General features: G+C 39.2%; 1 pseudogene; it reads right to left on the bottom strand.

The window, feature by feature from the left end:
• Positions 1–7950: 7950 nt before the first annotated feature.
• LOC104845450 (cytochrome P450 2C19-like) overlaps positions 7951–16815 on the bottom strand; it is a 38622-nt pseudogene continuing 29757 nt past the window's right edge.

The raw sequence follows: 16815 nt of genomic DNA, 5'->3' as shown, positions 1-16815 counted from the left end.
TTTGATGAGCATCTTAGATGGATATCTTCTCAAATTCACGATATCAGGGAAGTTTTCTGCCAACAAATCTTCAACAATTCTCTCTGTATTTTCTGTTATCCCTCCCTGTTCTGGTACTCCAATCACTAGTAGGTTATTTCTCTTGATAGAGATCCACTTGATTTTTAAGGTTTCTTCATTTTTTAAAAAATTCTTTTATCTGATTTTTCTTCAAATATATTGGTGCCAAATGCGTTACCTTCAAGTTTACCAATTCTGCCTTCCACTTGATCAATTCTGCTCCTCTGACTTTCTATTGAGTTGTCTACTTCTGTAATTTTATTGTTAATCTTCTGAATTTCTGATTGCTGTCTACGGATTCTTGCACTTTATTAAATTTTGCATTATGTTCTTGAATAACCTTTTTAATTTCTTCAACTACTTTATCTGTGTGTTTCTTGGCTTGTTCTGCATATTGCCTGATCTCCTTCCTAATTTCATTTCTAATGTCTTGAAGGGTTCTGTATATTAATCTTTTGAATTCTGCATCCAGTAATTCCAGGAAAGCACCTTCATCCACAAGATCCATCGATTCTTTGTTTTCAGAGCTTGTTGAAGTGATCATGGTCTGTTTCTTTATGTGACTTGATATTGACTGTTGTCTCCAAGCCATCTAATTTAATGTATTAGTTTATTTTATGTTTCCTTACTGTATCCTAGCTTCTTGCTTTGTTTTATTTTGATATACCCAATGGGTTGCTTGAGTGAGCTGGCTTGATCATTTTTGCCTTTGAAACTCTGACGTCCTGTCACCAGACGGGTGGAGCTGTTATCAGGTATGTCAGCCTAGGAGTCCGTTCACTTTTCTTATATGAATTCAGCTCAGGTGTCCAGGTAGCTGATCATCAAGTGTGTGGTAGAGGCTGTGTTCTACAGTCTTAGAGGTGATGGGGTGATTAGTTTAGGTACCAGTACCTGGTTGCAGCAGGGGTCACTCTTTGAACAAGGCAGGGGGCTGAGAACCATCCCCAAGGTGTCTGTGAAGAAAGTGTGTTCCTGTTCCCTGAGCATACAGGTGGGTGGGCTGTGCAGACTGACCATGGGCACCCAATGCTTTTGGTTGTAAGGCCGGGGAGGTACCAGTTATCCTTGGACCACTGTCACGGGTGGCTGGGTGACCTTAGTAGAGCCACCACCAGTCATTAGGTCCCTGATGTGGGTAGGTGAGGACCCTTTTTAATAGGCAAAGTGGTGTCAAATATCAAACACCCACCTCTTCACCACACAGCTTAAGTGGTTGCAGCCTGCCAAGAAGGGCCTATTCTCCTGAAATAGGCCCCCACAGGTCCATGCAAGGAGGAAAGGTATTCAAAGTCCATGGACTGTTTCTGCCTGGACAGGAACTGCTTCTGTCTTGAGCTCCACAGGTTAGTGGAGCTGGCAGATTTTCTTTTCCCCCAATTGTAATTGCATTCCTTCTCCAAGGCCAGGAGGATGGCTCCAGGAGCTCAACAGGGCCTATCTCAGGCCCAGGGAAATCAACAGCCAGTGAAGCCGGCTTGGGGGCTGGGCGTGTGTTAAAATACATGCCAGTACTTAGCTTTTGCCAAAAGCGTCACTCATCTCTGGTTCCAGAGGTGTGAGTAGGCTTTGCAGCTCGCTGCTTCTCTCTGAGGAAACTGCGGCATAACACTACCATCAGCCCACCACCACCGCTCCCGGGAATGGTGCCTGAGGGATCTCGGCAATTCAGGTCTGGTAGCTCCTCTCCACTTCTGAACGGACTCTCCCTCCCACTGCAGCTCAGTCCATTTTCTAACTTTCCCTTTGATGTTCAGGGCTCCTAGGTTGTGATAAATCATTTCACTTGTTTTTTTTGGTTCTTTGTTGTGAGAGGGATAGCAGGAGCCATGTGGCTATTCCACCATCTTGGCCTCACCTTCCTGAAAGGAAGTTTTAATACAGTATTTCTTTCTGGTCTCAAGCCTGAAATTTCAGAATTAGTCAAGAAGCATCATTTAGACTGGAAAGTAGCTTCCATTGAGGAATTAGCTGCTTTAGTTTGTGAGCTTACTTAGACTTTAGGAACAAAGCAAACTGCTCAAACTAACAAATTCAATAAGATAATAGCCCTCCAGTTACAAAAGCTACACGGGCCTACTCAGAAAAAATGGTTTAAAACCTTCCAATAGACCTAAAACTAGTTTCTAAAACTATTATAAAAGCCGTAGTCACTAGAAAAGCAAGTGCTGTAAGGTAAAGAATGAACAGAAGGTTTCCACATCAGTCACACTTCCTTCACCTGATTCAGAATGAAAGGACTTCCGGGACAAAACAGAGACTTTTTTTATGGTAGCTCTAAACTCTCAAAGACAAGCAACTACATATATTAATGGAGAACGCTGTAAATTTTTATTTGATTAGGGGACTGCTTTGTCTGTTATAAATTCTACTTGCCCAGAAGAGCCTGCCCCAGAGTAGAAAGGTTTCAGTCTTAGTGAGGTTACAAATAAAGAACAGCACTTTTTCATTCTCAACCTGTACCATTCTCTCTTGGTCTGTGGGAAATTTTCATCCCTGTCCTACTGAGCCCTGAAACACTTGTTAATTTATTAAGAAGAGATGTTTTATCTAAATGGAATTGCCATCTACAATTTAATGAAAAGGGGGAAATATTACTGATCTAGCCTGGTAATCAAAACTCAGAAACAGACAACATTCAAAAGGAAGAGATTTTTTGCCATATGCAAGCCCTTACAATGCCTCTTCAAAATTCTGTTCCAATACATTCTCTCCCCCTTGAAGTTATTTCTCAAGTCTCTGAAACTTTGTGGCCCATAAATCACATAAAAACCAAAAAAAAGAAAACCAAACCGGTTGCGTTGAGTCAATTCTGACTCATAGCGACCCTATAGGACAGTGTAGAACTGCCCCATAGGGTTTCCAAGGAGTAGCTGGTGTTTTCCCAGTAAATGTTAGTATAGTTTTGTCTGCTGAACCTGTTAAAACCCACGTGGACATATCTAACCCTGTATTTAACATCCCACAATACCCACTTAAACAAAAATCAAAATAAGGGATAAAAAAAAAAAAGATAACACCTATTATTCAAGAATTTCTTTCTAGAGGATTATTTGTCACCTACACTAGCACTTGCAACACCCCCATTCTTCCTGTTAAGAAACCTCATAGAAGGCATTGGAGATTTGTTCAAAATCTACATGCAATAAACCATTTTGTTATTCCTAATTACCCCATTGTTCCCAGTCCATACCTGCTACTTTCTAATGTTCTCTCCAAAGCAGTGTGCTTTACTGTTACAGGCCTTTGAACCCTGGTGGTGCAGTGATTAAGAGCTACAACTGCTAACCAAAGGTTGGCAGTTCAAATCCACCAGCCAATCCTTGGAAACCCTATGAGGCAATTCTACTCTGTCTTATAGGGTCGCTATGAGTCACAATTGTCTCGACAGTGATTGGTTTTTGATTAGTGCATTTTTAAACATTCCTGTTGACCCCAAAAGTAGATATCTGTTTACTTTTTCCTGCAAAAATCAACAATTGACTTAGAATGCCATGCCCTAGGGTTATAGAGCCTGCCTCCCAGTTATTTTTCTCAAATTTTTCATGGAGACTTGCAGTCTTTGCAAGTTCCAAATAAATCTACTCTGTTAAAATAATATTGAATTGTTAAAAAATTTAATCCTTGGTGGACATAAAGTTTCAAAGGAAAAATAGGAATTATTTCAGCTTTCTGTCAAATACCCAGGTCATTTAATCTCTACAGAAGGCATTTCTATTGATCCCAAGAGAAAAGAGACAATGCTGCTTTTCCCTCTCCTAAGACAAGGAAACAAGGGGATTTCTAGGTCTTTGTAGGTACTGTCAAGCTTTGATTTCTAATTATTCTTTAATGACACAAACATTCAGTGAACATCTCAAAGCCTCTAAACCTGATCCACTCTATCTTATCCCCAAAGGTCAAGAGGTGATAACTAAAAAGAGGCTTTGATTAAAACATCTGCTTTAATGTCTGGGGTCTCAAAAGCTTATGAGCGGCCATCTAAGATAGTCCACGGGTCTCACCCTGTCTGGAGCAAGGGAGAATGTAGAAAACCAAAGACAGAAGGGAAAGATTAGTTCAAAGGACTAATGGACCGCAACTACCATAGCCTCCATCAGACTGAGTCCAGCACAACTAGATGGTGCCCAGCTGCCACTGCCAACTCCCCTGACAGGGATCACAAGGCAGCCGTTATGTTAATGAGGCAAGACTCCGTTTACAAGATTGGATTGTGTCTTGAGCCAATATCTTTTCAGATATGAAAGAGAGAAGCCAGCAGAGAGACAGGGCGACCTCATACGACAAAGAAAGCAACACTGGGAACAGAGCCTGTCCTTTGGACCTGGGTTTCCTGCTTGGAGAAGCTCCTAGTCCAGAGGAAGGTTGATGACAAGGACCTTCCTCCAGAGCTGACAGAGAAAAACTTCCCCTGGAGCTGATGCCCTGAATTTGGACTTCTGGTCTACTAGACTAGGAGAGAATAAACTTCTGTTTGTTAAAATAATCCACTTGAGGTATTTCTGTTATAGCAGCACTAGATGACTAAGACGGCAGCAAAAAAAAGTACAATATTTCATCTTATATTTCGGCTTTGTTGTGTTTAGCTGGCTGGAATGTGCTAGGCCAATGTACTCTAGGAATATTAGACATTTCCATGAGTACTCACTCATACAGCTACAACTTACTATGGAACAGCGATTCAGAATTAATATCCAGAAAAAAGAGAGACCTTATCCTTACGAACAATCCCATAGCTGGTTACTCAGGATAGGGATAGTTTTTCTTACCTGTTACTGTACCATGGTTTGTAATTGTGCAATAGGAAATGTCCATTCATAATCTAGCTACCACTATGGTCCAAATTGATGTTTGTGTTGCTAATGAAATAACTGCACAAAAAGAATCTTTAGAGACCTTAGCAAAGGTGGTATTGAATTACCAAATTTCATTAGATTTTATTTTAGCTCAGCAAGGAATGATTTGTTCTGTCTCTGATATTTATAAGTATATTTACAACAACTTTCTCCCTCTATTCTTTCATTATTCCCTGATTACGTGGCCTCCATAAGCCCTTACTCTCACTGGTGAACCATAGCAGTTTTGAGGTTCTCTGTAATTATTGTGGGTACATAACCAGTGTGGAGTAATCCCCCAAAGTCTTATTATTTCTTTTCCTAAATGCACAATGGGATGGTTTATGCTTCAGCTTGGCTAGACAATAATGTCCAATTGTTTGGTCAAACACTAGTCTAGATGTAATAAACTATTTACGTGTGATAAAATCAGTTGACCTTAAGTATAACAGATAAGCCCCCATAAACTTGGTGGGTCTCATCCAATCAGTTGAAGACCTTGAAATCAAATATGGAGGTTTTTCAAGGGAATATTCTGCTCTAGAAGATAAACAGACAACTTACCAGAACTCTACTGGCTCCTCCATCAGCTGACCTACCAATTCAATTCTGAGACACAAGACTGCCATATTTTCCAGACTCACTTATATATTTTGGACTTGTCAGCCCCACAGTCACATGAGTTTATTCCTCAAATATCAATCAATCTCAATCTATCTACATATGTATGTTTATTATCTCTCATGGACTGAATAATATCCCCCAAAAATGTGCGTATTAATTTGGCTGGGCCATGATTCCCAGTATTGTGTGGTTGTCCTCTATTTTGTGATTGTAATTATATATTAAAGAGGATTAGGATGGGCTTGTAACACTCTTACTAGGGTCACATCACTGATCCAACGTAAAGAGAGTTTCCCGGGGGCGTGACTTGCAGCACCTTTTATGTTATAAGAGATAAAGGAAAGAGAAGCAAGCAGAGAGTGCGGGACTTCATACCACCAAGACAGTAGCACCAGGAGGAGAGCATGTCCTTTAGACCTGGGGACCCTGTGCCTGGGAAGCTCCTCAACCTGGGGAAGACTGATGAGAAGGCTGATAGAAAAAGAAAGTCTTCTCCTGGAGTTGACACCCTGAATTTGGACTTTTAGCCTACTTTACTGTGAAGAAATAAATTTCTCTTTGTTAAAGCCATTCACTTGTGGTATTTCTGTTATAGCAGCACTAGATGACTAAGATGATACCTATTAACTGATCATCTATCTATTGTATTAGGTCTGTTTCTCTAAAAAAATCCTAACTTTGATACACAGCCACACTGTTAAAAGGCTATAGATACTTTTGGAAAAGGCTGAAGAAATATTAACAGTATAAATTATTAGCAGTACAGTGCAGTCCTACCTCAAAGGACCCGGACTTGTATTCATTCTAGGCATTCTGGGTGTATAAAGTGGCTCAAGTCTAAGTATTGATTGAAACTTCATGACTCTCACTTCTAATGATTCAAAACAGACTTCTATTCACTCGATCTGGCACTCCTCCACCTGAAAAAATTAAGTATTTAGTACACCACCTATCTCTCTTTTATGAAGGCTATAATCAACCATAGTTCTCCACTAGTCAGACTATTCTGATTAATGTTTTCACTCCTCTGTCAATTATGGTAACCACACACACCTTGACTTTGGTGATTAAGTACAGCCCTTGGGCCCTGCCACCTGGGATTCAATTATCACCAGTGCATGTAAGGACTCCCAGTTCAGTGGCAGTGCTTCCCACTATAAATTTTGACCTACATAGAAGAGCAACCACGGAGCTCTTTAAGGATACTTGGACTCTTCTTTCCTATTTATTTCTCAAAGTATGAAAAATATGCCCTCTGAGCTCTTTTGGGATGAATGGGCATGTCTAACCCCTTGAGCTATGAAATTGAATCTAGAATCTCTGCTTAGTGGACCCATGCCAATATATTCATGGTGATTCAAATTTATGTTCCTTTCGCCATTATCCAACATCCTTAATAACCATTCTCACACAAATTCTCTAGATTTCTGTCTGTATAAATTGGAATAATCATGCATTTTTTTGGAGTGTAGCAAACTTATGGGTCATACTTTGTACCTTGTCTTTTTGGGCCTGATGGGACTTGAGTCTAGTTTTAATCCAGAAGACAAGATGAGTGGTTGGGTGGGTTCTGAGAAGAATCAGAAGTGTCTTGCATGGAAACTACCTGAGGGGTGGCCATTACAGGTTCTCTTGGAAAAGCAGGGTTAATTTATTAAACCTCAGACAGGAGTGTAAGGGCTCCTTCTACTGGCCAAGAAGCCACATCAGTGGCTTCAATGTCCCCAGCTTCATCATGATCTACCTACATGTCTCCCTTCCGATTTAAAAAAAAAAAAATTTTTTTTTTTTTTTTATTCCTTTCCAATCAATAATCTCACTTTAACAGAAGACATCCTGCAAGGTTGGGAAATCAATTTGCGTTATAATTCAGCCATTCACAATGCAAAACTTTGGGCTATTTTCTGAAAACTTACCCTTGAGACTATAGGAGAAAAGATATTTTTTTAGGGAAGGCACAGAAAGTTTTATGTCATTTATGGGGTACTGCTACTGGGAATTTGAAGCCCACAGCTACTCCTTTTATTTCCCCACTTCCTCCAAAGCAGTTAAGAGCAACCACCCAATCTCATTATACTCATAAGTTTCACACAAATTTTGTAAGTAATCAAGTGCATGTTCATCCAGAATCTTGACTCCTATAAGTATTATAATAGGAATATTCAGTGGTAATATTTTGCATATCTCAACTAACACATCTCATCATGAAATATCAGTGTCCTTTTTACAGCTTGAGGAATCCCTTATGATGCTGTTAAGCTCTCAGATACTAATGAAAAGGTTGGCAGTTCTAATCCACTCAGAGCAGCCTCAGAAGAAAGGCCTGGTTTCAAACATTGAAAACCCCATGGAGCACAGTTCTACTCTGACACACCTGGGGTACCATGAGTCAGAAATCACTTGATGGCAACAGGAAAAAAATCATTCTTTGCTCTGTTTCAGAGTTATAACACAGTAATTATTCAGTTAGGGAAGGATTAAGGCATGGTGATCAATGTAAGTATTACACAATATGGAGAATACGAGATTAATTTATTTCATGAAACACAAAAACTCCCCTTAATAGAGTAGATTTTCACTAGATCTTGAAGGAATAGGGGATATGGAGAGGTGAGGTCAAGAAAACTAATGGGAAGGAGTCAATGATGCCCCAGTGCAGGAGATTTGCAAGTACAGGATAGGAACAGTCTGACAGTATGGCTTCTTCAGGCAGGAATGAAGTAGAGCTGATATGAGGGTGGCATAGAGACAAAGCCATTGGCCACTGGGGTGATGTCGATGTGTTTTGGGTCATCCAGAGGCTTCAAGGTAAATTTCTGTAAAACGGTGGTCAGGAATTAAAACAGCTCCATGCGGGCCAAGCCTCCTCCCAGACGAATTCGTTTCCTGAAAATAACAAACAGAAGTTAGATACTCCTGGGACAGTATGCTTCTTACCTAGTACAGACAGAATATACAGTAATTATTTGATGAATAATTACATATATGGATGGAGGACAAGCAGGATGGATACAAGGATAGTTGCACAGATAGATGGACAGAGTATGAACAAACTTGCTATCCAACTAAGGCCTTATGTTCACAAAAACCTTCATTCAAGAAATATTTACTTCGAGCTCTATACCAAGTACTTCTTTAAATATCCCAGATTGTATTTGTTGTTTTGACGTTTCAAGTTTCCATCACTGTTTTCCTATAAACCACCTACATTGCTTGTCCAAGAATATTAAAGGGAGAAGCTCTAAGAGGAGGGGGCTCATACATCTGTGTTCCCCTCTGTACCTCTGGCATAAATTTAGTCAAAGACTATGTTTCCTTCATGTACTTTGAAAAACACATGTCTAAACATGCTTCTCCCACACTTCAAACTTTAAATGGCTCCCCTGAGCTGTCTTACAGGTTAAGAGCCAAATTGGTTAACTGGCCCTTCACATTATGTTCCCAGCCTGACTTCCATGAGCTTTCCTTCAGGCTTCACACCCTACACACTCAGCTGTCACCATACTCACCCTTCATCAATTTCCAATATACCGTGCAGTTTCAAGATTTCATGCTTTTTCTTTGTCTAAGATGCACTTCCTTCAAAAACTAGGTCAAATGTCACTTTCTCATTAAAATGTGATCCCCTTAGGCAGTAGAATCGCCTTCGATTGATTTCCTCAGCATCATATTTATCATAGTCTTGCTTTCATTGAAGCAAAAATCACACTGAATCATAATTCTATCATTATTTATTCTTCATTCCTGCTAAAATGCGAGTTTCTTAAAGGGAGTGTGCAGTCCTTTGCCATCTGGGTATTTGCCATGCCAGATCCAATGCAGACATCAAAAGCCAAATAATTAAAAACCAACCAAATTCTTTGCCATCTAGTCAATTCTGACTCATAGAGACCCTGTAGGACAGAGTAGAACTACCTCATAGAGTTTCCAAGGAGCACCTGGTGGATTCAAACTGTGACCTTTTGGTTAGCAGCCATAGCTCTTGAGCACTGCGCCATAGGTTTCCAGCTGAATAATTAGAGAAGTTTATTTCATGACCAGAAATTCAACTGACACACAGGATGTGTTGAAATCTCAATATCCAAGAAGGAAAATCAAGACTGGAAGACGATCAGCGTGCTCTGGAATCACTGTAAGGTATGCTGACACATTCCAATGGTTTCCCTGACCCTACAGTTAATGGGCTGGCAGTTCTAACATCTTTGATATACAGCAAATGTCCTACCCTTAATTACATGGGTAAAAATAGCCTGCTCCTCAACTGTACACCAACAAATTAGATGACCTAGATGTAATGCACAAATTCCTAGAAATATATAAACTTCCTATACTGACTCAACAAGAAATGGAAGACTGTAACAAAACCATAACAAGTGATGAGATTGAATGAGTCATCAAAATCTCCCTAAAAAGAAAATACCTGGACTAGATGGTTTGACTGAGGAATACAACAAATATGTCTAAGAATTAACTCTACTACTTTTTAAACTTATCTGAAAAACAGAAGAGGACGGAACATACCCTAACTCGTTCTGTGAGGCTAGTACTACTTTGATACCAAAACAGACAAAAACAACACAAAAAAAGAAAGCTACACAGCAAAATTCCTTATGACTATAGATGAAAATATCTTAAACAAAATACGAGCAAACCTAATCCAAAGGCATATTAAAAGGATTATATACCATGATCAAGTACATTTTATCTTAGGAATGTAAGGTGGCTCAAATTGATAAATCTATCAATATCTTATACCACCATAATAGAACAAAAGATCAACTCGGTTGAAAGAGAGAAGTTATCTGATGAAAATCAACATCCTTTTGTGATAAAAAACATTCAACAAGCTAGGAATATGAGGAATATTCCTCAAGTAATAAAGGACATTTAGGAAAAGTCCTCATATAACCTCATACTAAATGGAGAAGGACTGAGAACTTTCTCTTTAAGATCAGGAACAAAACAAGGATGCTCACAGCTGTTGTTCAACTTTATACTGGCAGTTCTATCCAGAGCAATTAGGCAAAATAAAGAAAATAAGAGGTATCCAGATAGAGAAATTAGAAGTAAAACTGTCCCTTTTTGCTGATGTCATGATCTTATATGTAGAAAATCCAAAAGAATCCACACAAAAGTTACTAGAACTAACAAACAAATTCGGCAAAGTGACAGGATAAAAGGTAAACACACAAAAATCAATCAGGTTTCTGTATATCAGCAATGATCATTCAGAAAAGGAAATTAAGGAAACAAGTCCGTGTAAAACAGCATCTAAAATAATAAAATACCTTGGAATAAATATGACCAAAGATGTAAAGGAGTTGTACACTGAAAACTATAAATCGTTACTGAAAGAAATCAAAGATGACCTAAATAAGTACAGGGGCATTCTATTTTCATGGATTGGAAGTCTTACTATCGTTAAACATCAATATTACTCAAAGCAATACATAAATGCAATGTAATACCCAGCAAATCCCAAAATTCTTCTTTCCAGAAATGGAAAGCCAATCCTCAAATTTATGTGTAACTATACAGGGCCCCTGATAGCCAGCACACTCTTAAAAAACACAACAAAGTAGGAGGACTCGCACTTTGTGATATCAAAGCATACTATAAAGCTACAGTAATGAAAAGAGTTGGGTACTGATATAATGATAGATATATTCACTGCTGGAATAGAATTAAAAGTTTAGAAAGAAACCTGCACATCTATGATCAACTGAGTTTTTATGAGGATGCTAAGTCCATTCTATGAAGAAAAGAATAGTCTCTTTAATAAAAATAAATAAATAAATAAATAGTTCAGGGAAAACTGGATCACCCCAAATAAAAAAAAAAGTGAACTCAAAATATATTAAGAACCTAAATGTAAAAACTAAAACCATAAAGTTCTTACAAGAAAACATACCAGTAATGCTCTGAAATTTAGTATTTAACAATTGGTTCTTAGCTATGGCAACAAAAACATGAGCAACAAATGACAACATAGATAAATGGGACTTTATCAAAGTTTAAAATATTCATTCATCAAAGGACTTTATCAACATAGTGAAAAGACAACCTACAGGTTAGGAAAACATTTTGGGGGACTCTATATCTGATATGGTTTAATATCCAGAATATATAAAGATCTCTTAAAACAAAAAGACAAACAACCCAATCAAAAAAAAGAAAAATGGACAAAGAACATGAATAGACATTTCACCAAAAAAGAAATACAAACAGTCAGGACACACATGAAAAGATGCTCACATCATTTGTCACGAGGAAAATACAAATCAAAACCACAATGAGATATCACTTCACCGCCACTAAGACTACTATGATAAAAAGAAAAAGAAAAGAACAGGTGCTGGCAAGGATGTGGAAGAATTGTGACTGTAAAATGGTACAGCAACTGTGAAAAACAGTTTGAGGTTTCTAAAAGCATTACCATTTGTTCTTCTAAAGTAAGAAAGCCAGAGAAGGGGTTGATTGCCTTCTGCTTCCAGATACTTCACTGAGCTACAATCAGTTCCACTCCTAGGTATATACCTAAAAGAATTGAAAGCAGGAACATAAACAGATAAATGTACACCAGTGCTCTTTGCAGCATTAATCATGATAGCCAAAAGGTAGAAACAAACTAAATGACCATCAATAGATGAAAACATAATAAAATGTGGTCCATACAGACAATGGAATGTCACTTTGCCATAAAGAGAAACGAACTCCTGATCCACGCTCCAACATGGATGAAACTTGAAAACATTATGCTCACTGAAATAAACCAGTCACAAAAAGGTGGATATTGCATGATTCCACTTAAAGGAAATATCTAGAATAGGCAAATATAAAAGAGCCAAAATTTATTAGTGGTTACTAGAGACGGGACTGTCAATTTGTTGTACAGTGGGGGTTTGCGTGTTGCTGTGATGCTGGAAGCTATGCCACCGTTATTCAGATACCAACAGGGTCACCCTTGGAGGACATGCTTCCGCTGAGCTTCCAAACTAAGACAAACTAGGAAGAAGGACCAGCAGTCTACTTCTGAAAAGAGTTAGCCAGTGAAAATGTTATGAATAGCAGCAGAACATTGCCTGATATAGTGCCAGAAGATGAGCCTCCAGGTTCAAAGACACTCAAAAGACGAATGGGAAAGGGCTGCCGCCTCAAAGTAGAGTCGACCTTAATGACGAGGATGCAATAAAGCTTTCGGGACCTCATTTGCTAATGTAGCACGACTCAAAATGAGAAGAAACAGCTGTAAACATCCATTAATAATTGGAACCTGGAATGTACGAAGTATGAATCTAGGAAAATTGGAAATCGTCAAAAATGAAATGGAAACCATAAACATAGATATCCTAGGCTTTAGTGAGATGAAATGGACTGGTATTGGCCATTGTGAATCAGATAATCATACAGTCTACTACGCTGGGAATGACAACTTGAAGAGGAATGGTGTTGCATTCATCGTCAAAAAGAACATTTCAAGATCTATCCTGAAGTACAACGCTGTCAGTGATAGGATAATATCCATACACCTACAAGGAAGACCAGTTAATATGACTATTTTTCAAATTTACGCCCCAACCACTAAGGCGAAAGATGAAGAAATTGGAGACTTTTATCAGTTTCTGAGGTCTGAAATTGATCAAACATGCAATCAGTATGCATTGATAATTACTGGTGATTGGAATGGGAAAGTTGGAAACGAAGAAGGGTTGGTAGTTGGAAAATACAGCCTTGGTGATAGAAACAATGCTGGAGATCGAATGATAGAATTTTGCAAGACCAATGGCTTCTTCACTGAAAATACCTTTTTTCACCAACATAAACAGCGACTATACACATGGACCTCACCAGATGGGACACACAGGAATCAAATCGACTACATCTGTGGAATGAGACGATGGAAAAGCTCAATGTCATCAGTCAGAACAAGGCCAGGGGCCGACTGTGGAACAGACCATCAATTGCTCATATGCAAATTCAAGATGCAATTGAAGAAAATCAGTGCAAGTCCACGAGACCCAAAATATGACCTTGAGTATACCCCACCTGAATTTAGAGACCATCTCAAGAATAGATTTGATGCACTGAACACTAATGACCAAAGACCAGACAAGTTGTAGAATGACTTCAAGGACATCATACCTGAAGAAAGCAAGAGGTCATTGAAAAGACAGGAAAGAAAGAAAAGACCAAGATGGATGTCAGAAGAGATTCTGAAACTTGCTCTCGAACATCAAGCAGCTAAAGCAAAAGGAAGAAATGAGGAAATGATGAAATAAAAGAACTAAAGAGAGGATTTCCAAGGGCCGCTCGAGAGGACAAAGTATTATAACGACATGTGCAAAGAGCTGGAGATGGAAAACCAAAAGGGAAGAACACACTCGGTGTTTCCCAAGCTAAAAGAACTGAAGAAAAAATTCAAGCCTCGAGTTGCAACAGTGAAGGGTTCTATGTGGAAAATACTAAACGACGCAGAAAGCATCAAAAGAAGATGGACGGAATACACAGTCATTATACCAAAAAGATTTAGTCATTGTTCAACCATTTCAAGAGGTAGCATATAATCAGGAATCGATGGTACTGAAGGAAGAAGTCCAAGCTGCACTGAAGGCCTTGGCAGAAAAAAAGGCTCCAGGAATTGACGGAATATCAATTGAGATATTTCAGCAGATGCAGCACTGGACGGGATGTGCTCACTCATCTATGCCAAGAAATTTGGAAGACAGCTATCTGGCCATCTGACTTGAAGAGATCCATCTTTATGCCTAGTCCCAAGAAAGCTGATGCAACTGAATGCAAAAATCATCGAACAATATCATTACTATCACACACAAGCAAAATTTTCCTGATGATCATTCAAAAGCATCTACAGTGGTGTATCGAGAGGGAACTGTCAGAAATTCAGGCTGGATTCAGAAGAGGTTGTGGAACCAGGGATATCATTGCTGATGTCAGGTGGATCCTGGCTGAAAGCAGAGAATCCCAGAAGGACGTTTACCTGTGTTTTACTGACTATACAAAGGCATTTGACTGTGTGGATCATAACAAATTATGGATAACATTGAGGAGGGTGGGAATTCCAGAACATATAATTGTGCTCATTAGGAAACTGTACATAGATCAAGAAGCAGTTGTTTGGACTGAACAATGGCAAATTGAGTGGATTAAAGTCAGGAAAGGTGTGTGTCAGGGTTGTATCCTTCCACCATACCTATTCAATCTGAATGCTGAGCAAATAATCCAAGAAGCTGGACTATATGAAGAAGAATGGGGCATCAGGAGTGGAGGAAGAATCATTAACAACCTGCGTTATGCAGATGATACAACCTTTCTTGATGAAAATGAAGAGGAAGGACTTACTGATGAAAATCAAAGACCACAGTCTTCAGTATGGATTACATCTCAACATAAAGAAAACAAAAGTCCTCACAACTCTACCAATGAGCCACATCATGATAAACAGAGAAAAGATTGAAGTTGTCAAGGAATTCATTTTACTTGGATCCACAATCAACACCCACGGAAGCAGCAGTCAAGAAATCAAAAGACATATTGCGTTGGGCAAGTATGCTGCAAAGGACCCCTTTAAAGTGTTGAAAAGCAAAGATGTCACCTCGAAGACAAAGGTGCACCTGACCCAAGCCATGGTATTTTCAATCATATCATATGCATGTGAAAGCTGGGCAATGAATAAGGAAGACAGAAGAATTGACACCTTTGAATTGTGGTGTTGGTGAAAAATATTGAATATAAGATGGACTACCGAAAGAACAAAAAAGTCTGTCTTGGAAGAGGTACAGCCAGAATGCTCCTTAGAAGCAAGGATGGTGAGACTGTATCTTACATACTTTGGACATGTTGTCAGGGGGGATCAGTGCCTGGAGAAGGACACCATGCTTGGTAAAGTAGAGGGTCAGGAGAAAAGAGGAAGACCTTCAATGGGGTAGATTGACACAGTGGCTGCATCAGTGGGCTCAAGCATAATGATTTTAATGACAGCTCAAGAGCAGGCAGTGTTTCCTTCTGATGTGCATAGGGCCTCTACGAGTCGGGACCGACTCTAAAGCACCTAACAACAGAGATGGGAGCTAAGGAGAAAGAGTCATTGCTTAGGGGTACTGAGCTTCTGTTAAGGGTGTTAGAAAAATATGAAAATGGATATTGTGTGACTCTTTATGACATGATAAATGTAATAATGTCACGGAGTTGCACATCTAAGAATGTTGAAACGGGAAATGTTTTCTCATATATATATATATAAACAACAATCTTCTTTCTTTGTTCCCTGAGTCTGTGATGCAACTCATATTTCATTGCTATTATTAGAATGCTGCTTATTACATTTTATGCCTTATTGTGAGGTATCTGAGAACAGGAATTTGGTGGCTTCCCCACTTTGTGCCCTGAGCAGCCTGTGATTCCCTCTCTCACAGCTCTAGTCATATTGGATCTGTTTATTCATTTGCTTTCTTAACTAGGGAGTGAGCAAGGCCCTTGAGTGCACATTCTGTGTTTATGGATATTTGTATCTCCAGACCTCAGCCTTGAGAGGTGGGGGGTGTGTGAGGGGCTCACATAGAAAACAATAAGGTTGTGGCATCGGATACATTTAAGAAAGGTGCTAGCAACGTAAATGAGTTTCACCCTGTAGGAGATGCTATTGGGTAGCCCAGTGATGTACCTGGAGACAGAATTCAATCAACTCATTCCCTAACTTTCTCCCTATGGGAGAACTGGGTCACATCCCCCAAAACTCACTACACTGGCCCAATAATGAGAATTTTTCATGAATGGGAAAGCATATGGCATTGGGAGTGGTGCTTGTGGTCACATTCAAGCAGCAATTCTACTAGCCCCAAGTGGTGCCGTGGAAGTCTCAACTGATCTCATACAGGTACCCTGTTCCCTAAATTACAGATGGATATAAATTTCTGTTACCTACTGAGAAAGCCATGAAGTAGTCACCCTTAAAGTTGACACTCTTATCCAGAAAGTGACCAGGGTCAAACATCTCTGGGTTGGGGAATTCTTTGTTGTCGTGCAGCACGGAAGACAGTGATGTTAACATGGTCATGCCCTAGAATGAATAGGTATTATTGAGCTTAGTTATACAGAAATCATGGAGTTGGTAAAATATTGGACATCACTTAGACTAATGTCTTTGATCTATAGATGAGGAAACACACATCCAAAGAAACACAGTTACATTTCTACCCAGATAAATAAAGTAATAAACAGGGGATGGTTTTGTTTATATCTAGGGGTAATAATATTACAAAAGTCACCTCCAATAATA

The sequence above is a fragment of the Loxodonta africana genome, chromosome 16, assembly GCF_030014295.1.
Source record: "Loxodonta africana isolate mLoxAfr1 chromosome 16, mLoxAfr1.hap2, whole genome shotgun sequence".
Taxonomy (NCBI): Eukaryota; Metazoa; Chordata; class Mammalia; order Proboscidea; family Elephantidae; genus Loxodonta; species Loxodonta africana.
The sequence above is the reverse complement of the archived record's forward strand: the minus strand, read 5'-3'. Positions and strand labels throughout refer to the sequence as shown.